Consider the following 13,922-nt stretch of genomic DNA (forward strand, 5'->3'; position numbering starts at 1 on the left):
GCTGGAGCACCCTGGCTTAGATGATGTCACTGGCATGTACTCTTAAATTTAGGAAATGACAAGGGATAATGGTAGTCAACAGGTTACAACAAAAGTATTATTTATTATTTTATTTTGGCAAGATGAAAATAAATGTATATTGTGTAGTAATTTTTGACTAATGCTTGTGGTTGACATAGTCAAATTGTGTTACATCAATACTGAGAAACAACAAGCCACAACAATTATGTTTTTCTTTCATTTATTGTATCCATACAGATAAAAGGTGCTGATCCTAGGGGTCTACAAGCAGTGCAGCATTCATTGTTGGAATAAATGGGAGGACCTACGACCCTGGACCAAGAATTCATCAAAGTCAAACTCGGCCAGTCCTCCCAATGTGGGAAGTATGTGTGCCGCACCCTGACACTTCGCTAATGGCCCACATATTTGCTGTGGCTATCTGAAGCTTGATGTGCAGTTGAAAGCCCAACAGCTGTATCAAGAGTATAAGTTCTAGCTTGAATTTAACATGTTAAATAACTAATTTTTGTTACAGAATCCCATTTTGCCATCAATATCAAGGATGACCCATGTCCAACGGACAAGAAGAGTTCTTGAATATGTATGTTTTTCACAAGGTTTATGGTGATATGTTTGGTATATGAATTTATGGCAAGGGATACCACCTGATTTCTGTGCACTACCAAAGGATTGGTTTCAGCAGACATATGCCTGCCTAATCATGAAACATACATCAGGTTGTTTATGTAATAAGGGGCAGTTGTACCCAACAGGAAGTTCGTCTTTTTGTGTCAGGTGTGATGCTTCTTCACTATTGTGAATGAGTTAAGGTTAGCCCTATTACAAGTGCCATAGCATTAAATGCACTTATGATACTATGGATGTTTCAAACATCACATTGGCAGCCATGGCCGGTAGTAGGTGTAACTGCAGGGCGGTGACGTGGGAAGGGGGAGGGGCAGGGTGGGGGGTAGTAATGTATAGATTACGGACTTTAAAAGGTAAGCAAACATATAAATAAATAAAACGAATTTCGTTGCGCGCACTGCATCACATTTGGTGATGCAGTGCACACAATGAAATTCGTTTTATTTATTTATATGTTTACTTACCTGTTAAAGTCCGTAATCCATACATTACTACCCCCCACCCTGCCCCTCCCCTCCCCACGTCACCACCCTGTAGTTACACCTACTACCGGCAGCGGCTGCACATTGGTAAGTTGGCTATATACACCAACAAGAGTGAGTAAGTGAGTCGCAATGATTAGTAACATCAGATTAAATGCGTCTTGATTACAAAATACTATTTTATCTATGTTACTTCTTCACAAATGTGCATATATGACAGTCTGTTTTTGGGGAAAAAGGTTTTGATATGCATACACTTTTTGCCAAAACACAGATACTGAATTACAGTTGGTGGCAGATTAATCAATGATGGAGTAAAATGAGATACTTAGGAGACATTTACAGATGGAATGTTTCATCATGTATATGTTGGAGTATCCCATCTGGAAAACTCAAAATGCATCAACATGTAATCTGTTGCGTATTGTGAATTGCATGTGAATCTTTGATGTAAAAACTATATATGAATCAGTGTGTGAATATGTCATGTGATGTTGCATCAATTTTTGTCTAAAGTGAAAGACAGCATAATTTGTCAAACATTTTCACAATGGAAAATGAAATTTGTAATTACTTGAGATATTTAGGAGTCAAATAAGAAATTGTTTTTGCTCTATACTAAAGTGGATTATAAATGTATCAATCCCTGTGTATTTACTTATGCTGTAGAAGTAAGTTATTACTCCACAAAAATACACATTTCTTAATTTCTTCAACAGCATAGGTATATACATAGTGCACGATGCATTGAAGAGCAACATCAGCACTCAATCTGTATATTTTTTACATTGAAAATATACTTTAGTTACTTGCAGTGAGTGTTATCATTGTGAAATGCCCAAACTAAAGAAACAGGCTTTCAGTTTATACAACTATTGGTACAGAATTGCAGTATTTATTGACACACATTGATTCATATTTTTCTTTTTTGTAAATGAAAATAATGCAGCTTTTTTGGCCTTGTACACACAAAGTACACAGGTATTTTTAGCTTATATCCTTTTTGGTAACATAAGTTTATTATTCTAAAAAAAAAAAACATTTCAGAGGTGTTAAACAGATCCTAGAGAGAATTAGAAATGGATAAGAGACAAGATCATAAAGTATACAGAAGCTATCATGAGAAATTACAAAACTGTGACCAAATGTTTCTGAAGATGTTTCCTACATGCATTAGTTATTGATAATAAAGAACCAAAGTTTGAGAGTCTTGAAGCAGATGAAATCTGAAAACTTTGAAAATGTTTTGAGATCACAGTTCATGATCAGTTCTATTTACACAGAAACAATAACATTATTGTATATGTCTTTTCAACATCATCAATAGAAGGTGATGAAGACATTGTCTACTTAGGTGGTGAAGCAGCTGACAACTCTGTTTTGACTGGTGAAACTACTGACCTCGATTGACACAGAGGTTGAGGGGACTGGCACGAAGGCCACCAGATCTACATCATCTTTAGATGCCTCCACAAGTGACCAGTCCCTGGTGGAGGTGGACCCTACAACAAATGTTCCACCTGCATCCTTGTTGCCATCCAGAGAGCTATTTCCACCCTCCTTCTTGTTTCCCCCATTGAAAAACCCGCCCACCTAAAAGGGCTGGGGTCTCCTATGCTGCAGGCACCTCATCCCCTGCCCCTCTCCCCCTGGCTCTGCTAAGTGGGAAAGCAATATACCTCCTATACAGCATCTCTGTAGGCCAGACTACACTCCTGAAAGCTATCCAAGGCCTTAGTTGTCATAAGCAACAACTGGTCGCATACCTAAAAGGCATTCATAGTGCTAGGTTTGGCCTTCAGAGATCATTTACAGGACTTGCCTCCTCACTGACAACAACCTCCAAAGCAGCCCAACCTTGTGCGCAAACGCAGGCCCCTTCCTCAGCCCATTTCACAGTTCCCAGCCCTGTCCCAAGCACATGCACTTATTTGTATGAGCCCTCTCAAAAAGACACAATCAGCTCACTCACACATAAACCCAAACACCCCGCAACCACCACCACACCCACTACTACCCCAAACCGCACCACCCCACAACCACTAGCCCATCACCACCCCCACAATCACCAGCACCCTTAAAATAACCAGCATACCCACCACATCCATCAACACCCCCACAACTACAGCACCCACACAACCACCAGCACACCCACAACCACCACCATACCCACAATCACCAGCACACCCACAACTACCAGCACACCCACAACTACCACCACGTCCGCACCCACAAGCACAACAACCAGACCAACCAACTCAACAGAACACTCATCTAAACAAATGCACTCACCCAAGGAGGGCTCGGCGCACCTTCCTTTGAATCATACTTATTGGCAGTGCAACTACAGTGGCGGTCCTACTGGATGGCGAGTAGATATGTAGGGGAGACCCATGCAGCAACAGGCCCTATACCCACTCTGCAAATCCACGTTTGCTACTGCCAGGCACTAAGCCGCGGTGCACATACCCACTAAAGATGTCGGTGGCTCGCAAATGCATGCAGAGGATACATCCTATGTCTTCAGGTGTGCCTTTGTACTCTCGTCTACTGCCTCTGATTTGATGGCCCAGATGGGAGGTGTACTATGCAACCAGTATGCTCCGTATATGGACAGAACACTCTCTAACGGAAATAGTATCCCTATTCGAGGATGGACAATTAAGGTTGTTTTGCCAGATAATGGAAGACTTTGACCTCCCCCGGGGCAATTCAAACTCCACATGCAGATCATAGAAAGCTACCTTCCATATCATGATTTGACAGAAGAAGAACCAGCAACTCATCCGGTCCTCCACACAATCATGCACATGGAGATGGACCGCCACCTGGTCACTTGGCTTTATAAAGCCATACAGGAGCTCATAAACAAACTACAGACTGGCAGATGCATCAAAAATCGGTATTCGAAGTCCTTATTAGCGAAAAATAAGGAATCGCTAATAAGGACATGCAAACCGCGATACATCAATAAATTCGCTACATATTACCGAATCGGTAAAAATCAGTAAAAATAGCGAAAACAAGGCTGCGAGAACCAAAATAAAGATTAGCAAATATCGAATTAGCAAATACCGAATCGGTATTTGCGAATTCGGTATTAGCGAAATCGCAAAAAGACGCGGCGCATCGGAAGCAGGCTGATGACATAACAACCAGGAAGTAGCACAGCCCATGCTTCACACGGTGCCCTGAGGAGCTCAGAGGAGGAGGCAGAGCACAGGATCAGAGGAGCAATACATAGCCAGCAGTGACCAGGACCTGCACAGCAGAGCATTGTGGAGAAAGAAGCACCCAAGGGAAAGAAAACCCCCAGGAAGAGAAAACAAAAGTTCTCTGACAAGGAACTTGAGATCCTAATAGAGGGTGTCAGCAGCAGGCATGAAAGGCTGTTTGGCAAGCCCTCCCTGAAGGTGCCAGAGGCGGAAAAGAGGAGGATGAGGCTGCGCATCAAGGACAGCGTGAATGCTGTCGGAGTCACCCACCGCAGCATCAACGACCTTAAAAAACGGTGGTACGACCTCTTCAAAAGGGCTAAGAAGAGGATTGCGGAAAGGGTGAAGGATGCGGCTGGCACAGGTGGTGGGTCCTCCAATGTGACACCGAACACAGCCCTCGAGGACCTTGTGGAGTCGACAATCGAACCGGTAGCTGTTGTGGGGGTCACCCAACTGGACACCTCGGGTGCTGCGGAAGGTGGACAAGGTAAGATGCATGCCAGCGCAGATATGCAGCGTCTTGTCAACCCCTGCCCATTTCTCCATGCCAAACACAGTGCACATGTAGCCGTGCCTAAAGCACAATCCCTGAACAGAGTGTTCATGGGAGTTGGAGTCATAACAGGAAAGAGTGCATGTCTGACCCCTGAGGTGTATGATATGACAACTGCAGCAAAGGGCCAAATGTCAGTCCCTATATGTCCTTTATGTAGATGACAAAAGCAAAAAATAACAATATCCACAAATCAATAACAATGCTCTATTTCACACACAGATGCCTCCCCCATGGAATCGGATGACAGCAGCCGCCTAGTCATCTATGAGACCCCAGTGGTGACGGATGCGGAGAACACGCTGGAACATGGAGGCAGACCTTCCCCTTCACCACCACCGCAAACATCACCACCAACACCACCACCACCACCACAGCAGACAAGAACACCAACACCACCACCACCACCACCAATGCGGACAAGAACACCACCACCACCACCAACGCGGACAAGAACACCAACACCACCTCCACCAGTCCTGTCAACCACACATAGCCGCAGGGCAAATGTCCCCTCCCTGCAGGAGATGGAGACGGAGCACAGGCCAGCAGCCACAAATGTACAGCAGCAGGCTGTCGTCACCCCAACCGCCCGAACAGCAGCACGTCTGCGAGCTAGACAGCGGGCCGGATCCCTGGGTAGGGCTGCAGCAACAACAGTTGATCCTGCAGATGTGTATGTAGTCGTGGAGACCCGGATGCTGCGTGTTAAGCGCCTGCAGGGGAGACACATGGGTGCAATGAACATGAGCATGACAAGAATGTCCAACAGATTTGCATCAATGACTGACGCTGTGCGAGAGCTGACCACAGCCGTTGTAGAGGGCAACAATGACATTAAGGAATGCCTACAGGAACTCACACGTGCTGTTGTTGCAGGCCAACGGAGTGAGCGCCGGAGACATAAGCAGTACTGTCTCAGTACCAATGCCACAATTAAGGCCATCAAGAAGCTGTGCAACAGCACAGATATGCTAGCCCGCCGATCGATGTCCCTGCAGGTTGACTTGGGCCATTATTGTGGGGATGTGGCAAGGACCCTCGATAGAGCGACCACTGCAGTGGAGCATCTGCAGTCTGGAACTGCCTGTATCAGCAGTGTGGGAGGGGATGATGTGAGTGAGGCAGCCTCAAGTGTGAGCAGCGTCACCATGCCTGAGACAAGCGGGAGGAGGCGCAGCGCCCGCAGCGCACCAGCCACTGAAAGTCATCAAGGAGATGTTGAGGAGTCACGGGACAGGAGGCTGGGTGTCCGTGGCAAACGTAAATAGCCATGATGCAATGGCTCCCTGGCAATGGTGAGGTAACCATGGGCCAACTGTAGTGCCACATGCAGCACCTGTGTTGTCAATGGACATTTTCCCTTTTGATTTAATTTACGCTGCATCATGTTTCTGTTACATTAATCAGCACCAGTCAGGTGTTAATGGGCATTAAACCCTTGCAATGCATATCATCTTGTCATGGCTTTTTCTTACCTGTCTCATAAGGGATGCCGTCTGATGTATATCCGCCTCCTTTGCCCTTCTGCTGTGTTCGGCACATGTGCCTGTCGGTGTTGGTGTGGGGTTGCTGTGCACGTAGCTTGTCCTCACCGTACACCTCTATGGGTATCCCCCTTCTTGTTGCGATGTTATGCAGGATTGCACAGACAGCTATGATCTGGCAGCAGGTCACTGGGTCGTACTGCAAGGCACCTCCTGTCTTGTGCAATATTCTGAAGCGACTATTGAGGATGCCGAATGTGCACTCCACCACATTCCTTGTGCTGATGTGTGCTCTGTTGTAGCGCTGCTCTTGTGGTGTTGCTGGGTTGAGGTAGGGAGTGAGTAGATACTCACACAAGGTGTAAGCGCTGTCACCTGCAGGATGGGGATTGAATGGTCAGCGGCATGAATGCAATGGTACATGTGGGGATGGATTAAATGATGTTGCATCAATACGTGCCTAGTAGGTGTCCAATTCCAAAATCACAGTTGATCAGGCGCCTGTGGATGCCACTGTGACGGAAGATGTATGCGTCGTGTGTGCTCCCTGGGAATTGGGCTACGAGTTCCGTTATGATGTACTTGGCATTGCACACAACCTGCACATTAATGGATTGGTATGACTTCCGGTTGCAGAAGATGTATTCGGTGGCTGAGGGAGGACAGATGGGGACATGGGTGCAGTCAACACACCCTAAAACATGGGGGAATTGTGCCACCTGGTAGAACTCACGCTTGGTGCGGTTCAACTGCTGGGGGGTTGTGGGGAAGGTGATGTGGCGACGTATCGATGCTAGCATGGCATCCAGGAACCTGTGGAAGAAGCGTGATAGTGCGCTTTGCGACACGCCTCCAGCTTCTGCAATTACCCCCTGGTAGCTTCCAGACTCCAGCAGGTGCAGGCTGCATAGGACCTGGACATGGGCTCGTATTCCGTGGGTCCTACGGGTCTGGTGGTGCAGTTGTGGTGCCAGATCTGCTATTATACGCATGATCATGGCAGAGCTGAGTCTGTACTGATCGTACACCTGCTCCTCTGTTTGCCCCAGCAATGTGATGCGCACCTTGAAGACTCTTTCCTGGATCATCCTCCTTTGCTGGGCCTGGGCATTGATTCTCCTCCTCCGAGCAAGCACGTAGCGGGCAGCCATTTTGGATGACTAACAGGGTTTCCAGGGTCATTTTTAAAGGGTTACTGATTGTCAGAACCTGTCTGAATGTTTTTTTTTTTCGTCGTTCGAATAACTTTACCTCCAGTTTGAGATTCCCCTTATTTTGCTCATGCTAAATAGCGATTTTTGAGGTTTTCGGTATTTGCGAATTTTGATGCGTTCCGTTGCGATTCTTTATTAGCGAATCGGTATTTCCGGGGCCTGCTTTGGTTTTCGTTATTTCCGATTGGCTGGATAGAGATTCGGTAATTTACCGAGGGGATTTTTTTAGCGATTCTTTAATATTTACCGATTTGTGTTGATGCATTGCATTTGGGGGTTTTGCGGTCGGTATCGGCCTGTTTTACCGAATCGCTATTTTACCGGGAGGCATTTTGCTTGATGCATCTGCCTGTAGATGCATTGAGGGAAACATGGGAGTAAGAATTGAGGTGCCAATTACACAAAAAATAATTGGAGACCGCCCTTGGAAACCCCAAAAAGGTGTCCCTTGAGGTTACGTGGTTTTCGGCTTCGCTTCGTATCTAGCCGCCATTTTGTGCTTAGCCGCCATTTTGTGTTGCCTCACTCAGGCAGCACGGCGAACGTGGTCTTTTTGCCTTTTCAGCTGCTACGTGTCCCTTTTGTTAAAAAGTAACCCCTGTCCTCGTTTACGAAACCTATGTCAGGGGCGAGTTTTCTAAATCCATGTCTAGACTCATTAATCCTTGCTATGCTCCACTGTTTGGGTCCCACCATTCTTCTTCACTTTATCTTATTTGACTGGCCTTCGCTATTCTCTCTGTGTATTCTCTTGTTACATAAACTACCCTTTGAAGCATTCAAACATGGTCTACCACCTGCAAATTGAATTACGGGCACTAGTGCTGATTTACTTGAGGGGAGGAGAGCACACGGGGTCTGAAAGAAAGGTGTGTTTTGGACATCCGATAGCTTGTTTTCGAACTATTCCTATTCGTCTGTTTTGTATGTTTTGGGAGTGGGTATTGTAAATGTATAAACTATATAAGATTGTGCGCCACGGATTGAAGTGGCAATCTCCTGAGAATCTACCCTTAGGGTACTTCGTGGACAACTGTGCTTAGCTGCAGCTAATAAATCTGTTTTCTACGCCCAACAGAGTGTCTCGTGTCTCTGTTCGACAAGGCTGGGGCACCCGGAGATTATAGGCGTGCCCTGCGCCGCCTGGCCCATAAGGTCAGGTTCTCCAATTAGCGACCCAACATGTGGGCGACTTCAGTGGTAGTGGTTCAGCCCGAGGGTCGTGAGGAGCTTCGCAAAAAAATTCTGGAGGATTTGCGCACCACGTGAGCGACCCCTGTATGTCGAAGTGGACCAAAAGTCTTTTGACGGCTGCTGACGACTGCTGCCCTGACTGTCGCCCTTCCTTGGCCCTCTGGTGATGATTGGTATCGCGAGACGTTAGACGGAAAGCATGAGAAAACATCTAGTTAAGTATTTGTGGGTAGCGCCCACCCTTTGTTTTGGTTTTTGTTATTCGATTAGTGCACTTATCGAAGCCGAGGGGTAAGTACGTTTGTGCTGTGACTATATTGTCCTAAAACCTCTCGACGTTTGAAGAATCCAGTCCATTACGAAATGCCTGGATTTAGTAAGTTTAGGAAATTCTGTTGCTTTGGTTGCTCGAGGGATTCCCGGCTAGAGGATTCTTGTCCGATTCCTCCGGTATGAACTCCCACTTACGAGCTCTATTCGAAACATGGTCTTGGTCCTATTATTTTTAACGAAACATGGATCCCATATACGAAAAACGATGGTGTTTTGCAGTGGCCACAAAATGGTAGTTTTGAGCCTGATATATTAAATAATTTGGAAACGATTCTATTTAAAAGAAAAGCCCGGCCGGCAATGTTTGAATCTTTCCGCCTCTGGCGTAAGGAAGCCAAACAGAAAGAAATTAAGCAAATAAAGAATGATAAGAAGGAGCAAAGTATGACAATTTTACAGGCTGCCCAACAGTTTCAAAATTATGAGACTGACCAGATAAATGAAGTTTCAGAGAGACAGCATCGTATGGCAATAGATAGATGTTATCCCGTGTTGCCCACTTCTTCAAAGAGTAAGGGTCCTGATGAAGATCCTTTAATGTCCCATCTATTGACATTACCTCCACCTTATGTATTAGGTGCTAACGCACCCCCATTACAACCTGCTGCTAATCCAGTTATTCTAGTTCCTGCACATTTGCCTCTTCCAGTAATTCCACCTCCGCCTCCTTTGCCACCGACTTCTGTACCCCAACCTGCTGTGCTTCAGTCTCCTTTATCTTCAGTCTCTTTTGTTGCTAGTTCTTCTCCTGTTTTACAGAATACGTTGTCTCCTGTTCTAGTGTCAGATTCCCCTACAGCACGACAACGATTAGTTAACACTGTTTCCGGTCTCTTGTCACCTCTTCTTGGACATCTTTCTTTTTCTCCTGCTTCGTCTCGAAGACAATCTCGTAGTCAGATTCCAGATTTAGAAGAACGGATTAAGTTAGATTCTCTCGCTCACAAGTGGATCATGAGTAATTTACAGTATAGTGTGCGTGATATTTTAGACACTTTTCTTCAATGGAATGCGCCTATGCAGAGGTACGTTTTTAATGTTATGTGTAACACACTTATCAAAGGGTGGGAAGATATGGATTTGGAATTACCCCCTCAGGGTTTGTTCGAGATACAGGATCAATTTGATAAGGGACTTGTCGTGGGGCCTGATGTAGAGCATGCTGTTCAAAAGCTTGTTACTTTCCGGTCTTCCTTTTTCTCTCAAGCTTTTCTTGAACCTGATCCTGCGGTTCGTCGTAGAACGGCACAATATCCTATGCGAGAAGTTCCTCCGATATGGAGAGATGGAGATGTAAACGCTAATCTGCCTATTCCAGTTCATTTTCAGCGTATATGGGTACATGATCCTTGGAAAAGGTCGAAAGTGTTGTCACTAAAACAGTCTTTACCGGACCCTCGTAAGAATCCTGCTGGGTATTATAAGGAGTTGTCCCAGACTGTCGATGCATGTATCATGAATTTGGTAGACATTGATTTACTGATGGGAAATGTAGTCCCACAAGCTTTATGGGCTAAAATTCATAAGGTAGATCATGATCAAGCTTTGGGTGGTAATTGGGCTGCCATAACAGCCGCAGATGCAGGACAAATAGGTGGTGCTAAACCCGATGATTTGATCACGGAGTTACCAGGTAGAATAATAACTCTTATGAAAACGATGATGCCTGCTGTACGCGTTAACTGGGATAAGTTAGCGGCATGCAAACAAAAGACAGATGAAAGTGTCTCCGACTTCTTTACTCGTTTCGAAGAAACTTTTATTGACCATAGTGTTCAAGATCTAAGTACTGAAGGTGGACAGTGATTATTTGTAGACAAATTCATTTTTAATTTACTTCCAGAGCTATCGCATAAATTGAAACAATCAGAAAGTTCATGGGCCGTTTCATCGACTGCCCAGATATTAGCTACTGCTCAGTATTATGAGAATAGGGATAAGGAAGAAAAAGAAAAGGCGGAGAAGAAGACTAAAGAATTGAAAACGAAAATTATTTTCCAACAGGCTTATTCCCCTCGTTCCAACCAGTCCCAATCGCAACAGCCGCCACAGTTCCAATGATTGTTGCAGAAACCTACATCTTTTGTTCCGCGAGCTCAGTTAGGTCCGAATCAATGCGCCTATTGCAAAGAAGAAGGTCATTTTAAGATTAATTGTCCGGTTTTATTACAATGCACTGGTGGACAATCCGTGCCACGAGGTCGTGGTGGTGTTCAGTCAGCACCGAGGGGTAGAGGGCGAGGTGCGTTGCCTCAAGGACAGCGTTCCTTACCACTGCAGAATACTATGAACTATTTTGATCAACAGAATTCTAAGTCTGCGCAATATTATAATGACGAATACTATGCAGAGAATGAAAGTCCCGATTTTCACACTAGTTAGGACAGCCGTATCAGTTCCAGTGGATCAGAATGGACCTTATGTTGATGTTGTAGCATTGGGTGTCACAGAACCATTTCTTTTGGTTACTGGTGCAATGAGAAGTTCTATTATGCATTCCAAACTCCCTGGGGCACCTTTGTCTGGCTTAACAAATGTTTCTGTAGGATTCTCTGGCGCCCCAGTTAGTTGGTCCTTGTGATTTAGAAGCTCCACTTCTTTTGACAACAGGTTGCGGAGAGAACTTGTTGGGTTTGGATCTGTTGAAACGCTTGCATGCCACATTGTATTGTTCCCCCTCTGGTGTACATCTTACTTTGGGTGATAAATTGACTTCTCCGATGTACGTGTCTCAAGACCAACTGCCACTTGAATTGCGTTCACTTCCTGCCACATTTTGGGCTACGGGTCCGAATGATGTTGGTTTGCTTCAAATTCCACCTTATGTGATTACTGTTAAGCCTGATGTTAAGTTGCCACGCATTCCTTAATACAAGATCTCTAATGATGGTGAGAGAGCTTTGCTAGCTATTGTTTATGACTTGGTTCAGAAGGGGTTGGTCGAAGAGACCAGAGGAAATGTTTGCAATAGCCCTGTTCTGCCTCTTCTTAAGCGTACTGATCCTTCCTAGCCTCCTGTGTATCATTTTGTGATTGATCTCCGAGAGGTCAACAAAATTGTTGTCCCTCAATTTCCTGTTGTTCCAGATATCACTGCTCTGCTTACAATGGTTCCTGCTTCGGCAGCTTGGTTTTCGGTCATAGACCTCAAAAATGCTTTCTTTAGCATTCCTATTGCTGAGGAGAGTAGGGATCTCTTTGGTTTCTCTCTCGGAGGCCGAAGCTTCCGATTTAAACGTGCACCCCAAGGCTATTGTGAGAGTCCCTTCATCTATAGTCAGGCTTTGAAATCTCAGCTTGATACTTTTTCTTTGCCTCCAGGTGCCACTCTCATTCAATATGTGGATGATTTGTTAGTGGCTGCCGATTCGGAAGATGTTTGTAAAAATTCGACTGTGTTACTCTTGCAACATTTGTCTGATTTACATCATAAGGTGTCACCTTCTAAGTTACAATATTGCCGCCAAGAGGTTACCTATTTAGGTCATCTCTTGTCGAAGCAGGGAAGGCAATTGACCCCTGAACGTATCCATGCGATTGCACGAATGTCTGTACCATCTACACAAAGAGAGGTGCGTGCTTTCTTAGGCATTACCTCTTATTGTAGACAATGGATCCCAAATTTTTCCCTTTTGGCCAAACCTTTGTTGGCGCTCACTCTGAAAGATACACCCCACCCTCTTCCTTGGACTGATGAATGTCAGAAGAGTTTTTCTGATTTACGCACTGCCTTGTGTTCTGCTCCTGTGTTGGGTACTCCAGATTACAGTAAGCCTTTCACACTCTATGTTCATGAAAGAGAAGTTTGTGCATTGTCGGTTTTGACACAACAATTTGGAGACAAACAGAGGCCATGTGCCTATTTTTCGGCTATTTTGGATCCAGTAGCCAAGGCATTACCTAGTTGTCTCAGAGCAACAGCAGCAGCGGCGATCTCTATTCGTCAATCTGCTGGATTGGTGTTAGATCATCCTCTTAATGTCATGGTGCCACATGCAGTAGATACCCTTTTGAACAAAACAAAGACACAGCATTTAACAAGTGCTCGTTTGTCTGGATATGAGTTGACACTTTTAGCAAGTCACATACATATTAAAAGATGTAATGTTCTGAATGCAGCAACTTTGTTGCCTGTTTTGGATGATAAAAAGGTACCGGATCAGCATGATTGTTTTCTTCGCACAGAAGAAGAAACTAAAGGTCGAATTGATTTAAAAGATACGCCACTTGCAGATCCGGATGGAATCCTGTGGGTAGATGGGTCTTTTTTTAAGCTTCCTAATGGCGAGATGATAGCAGCCTATGCTGTTACAACTTTGCACACGGTAGTAGAAACTGCACGCATTGCACAGAATTCAGCGCAAGCTGCAGAATTGATTGCATTAACAAGAGCATGTGTATTGGCGAAAGGGAAGAGAGTGACCGTTTATACAGATAGCCAATACGCTTTTGGTGTCGCCCATAGTTTTGGCCGTTTGTGGAAGGAAAGAGGATTCTTTACCTTCCACTGCACTAAAATACAGCATGGTCAGTTGGTAACTGACCTTCTCGAATCACTTGCTTTGCCTGCTCAAGTAGCGATTGTGAAGTGCAGTGCGCATAAAAAGGTCACTGATGATGTAGGTCGAGGGAATGCATTTGCGGATGAAGTAGCGAGGGAAACAGCGAAAGATGTTGAAAGTCACATGTATGTCGCAAGCCCTGCAAGATGGGTCGCAGGGCTATGTGTGAAGACACAGTAGTAAGCGTGAAAATGATTCAAAAGGAAGCGACTGAGAAAGAATTGAGTA

Source organism: Lissotriton helveticus, chromosome 8 (genome assembly GCF_964261635.1).
Source record: "Lissotriton helveticus chromosome 8, aLisHel1.1, whole genome shotgun sequence".
NCBI lineage: Eukaryota > Metazoa > Chordata > Amphibia > Caudata > Salamandridae > Lissotriton > Lissotriton helveticus.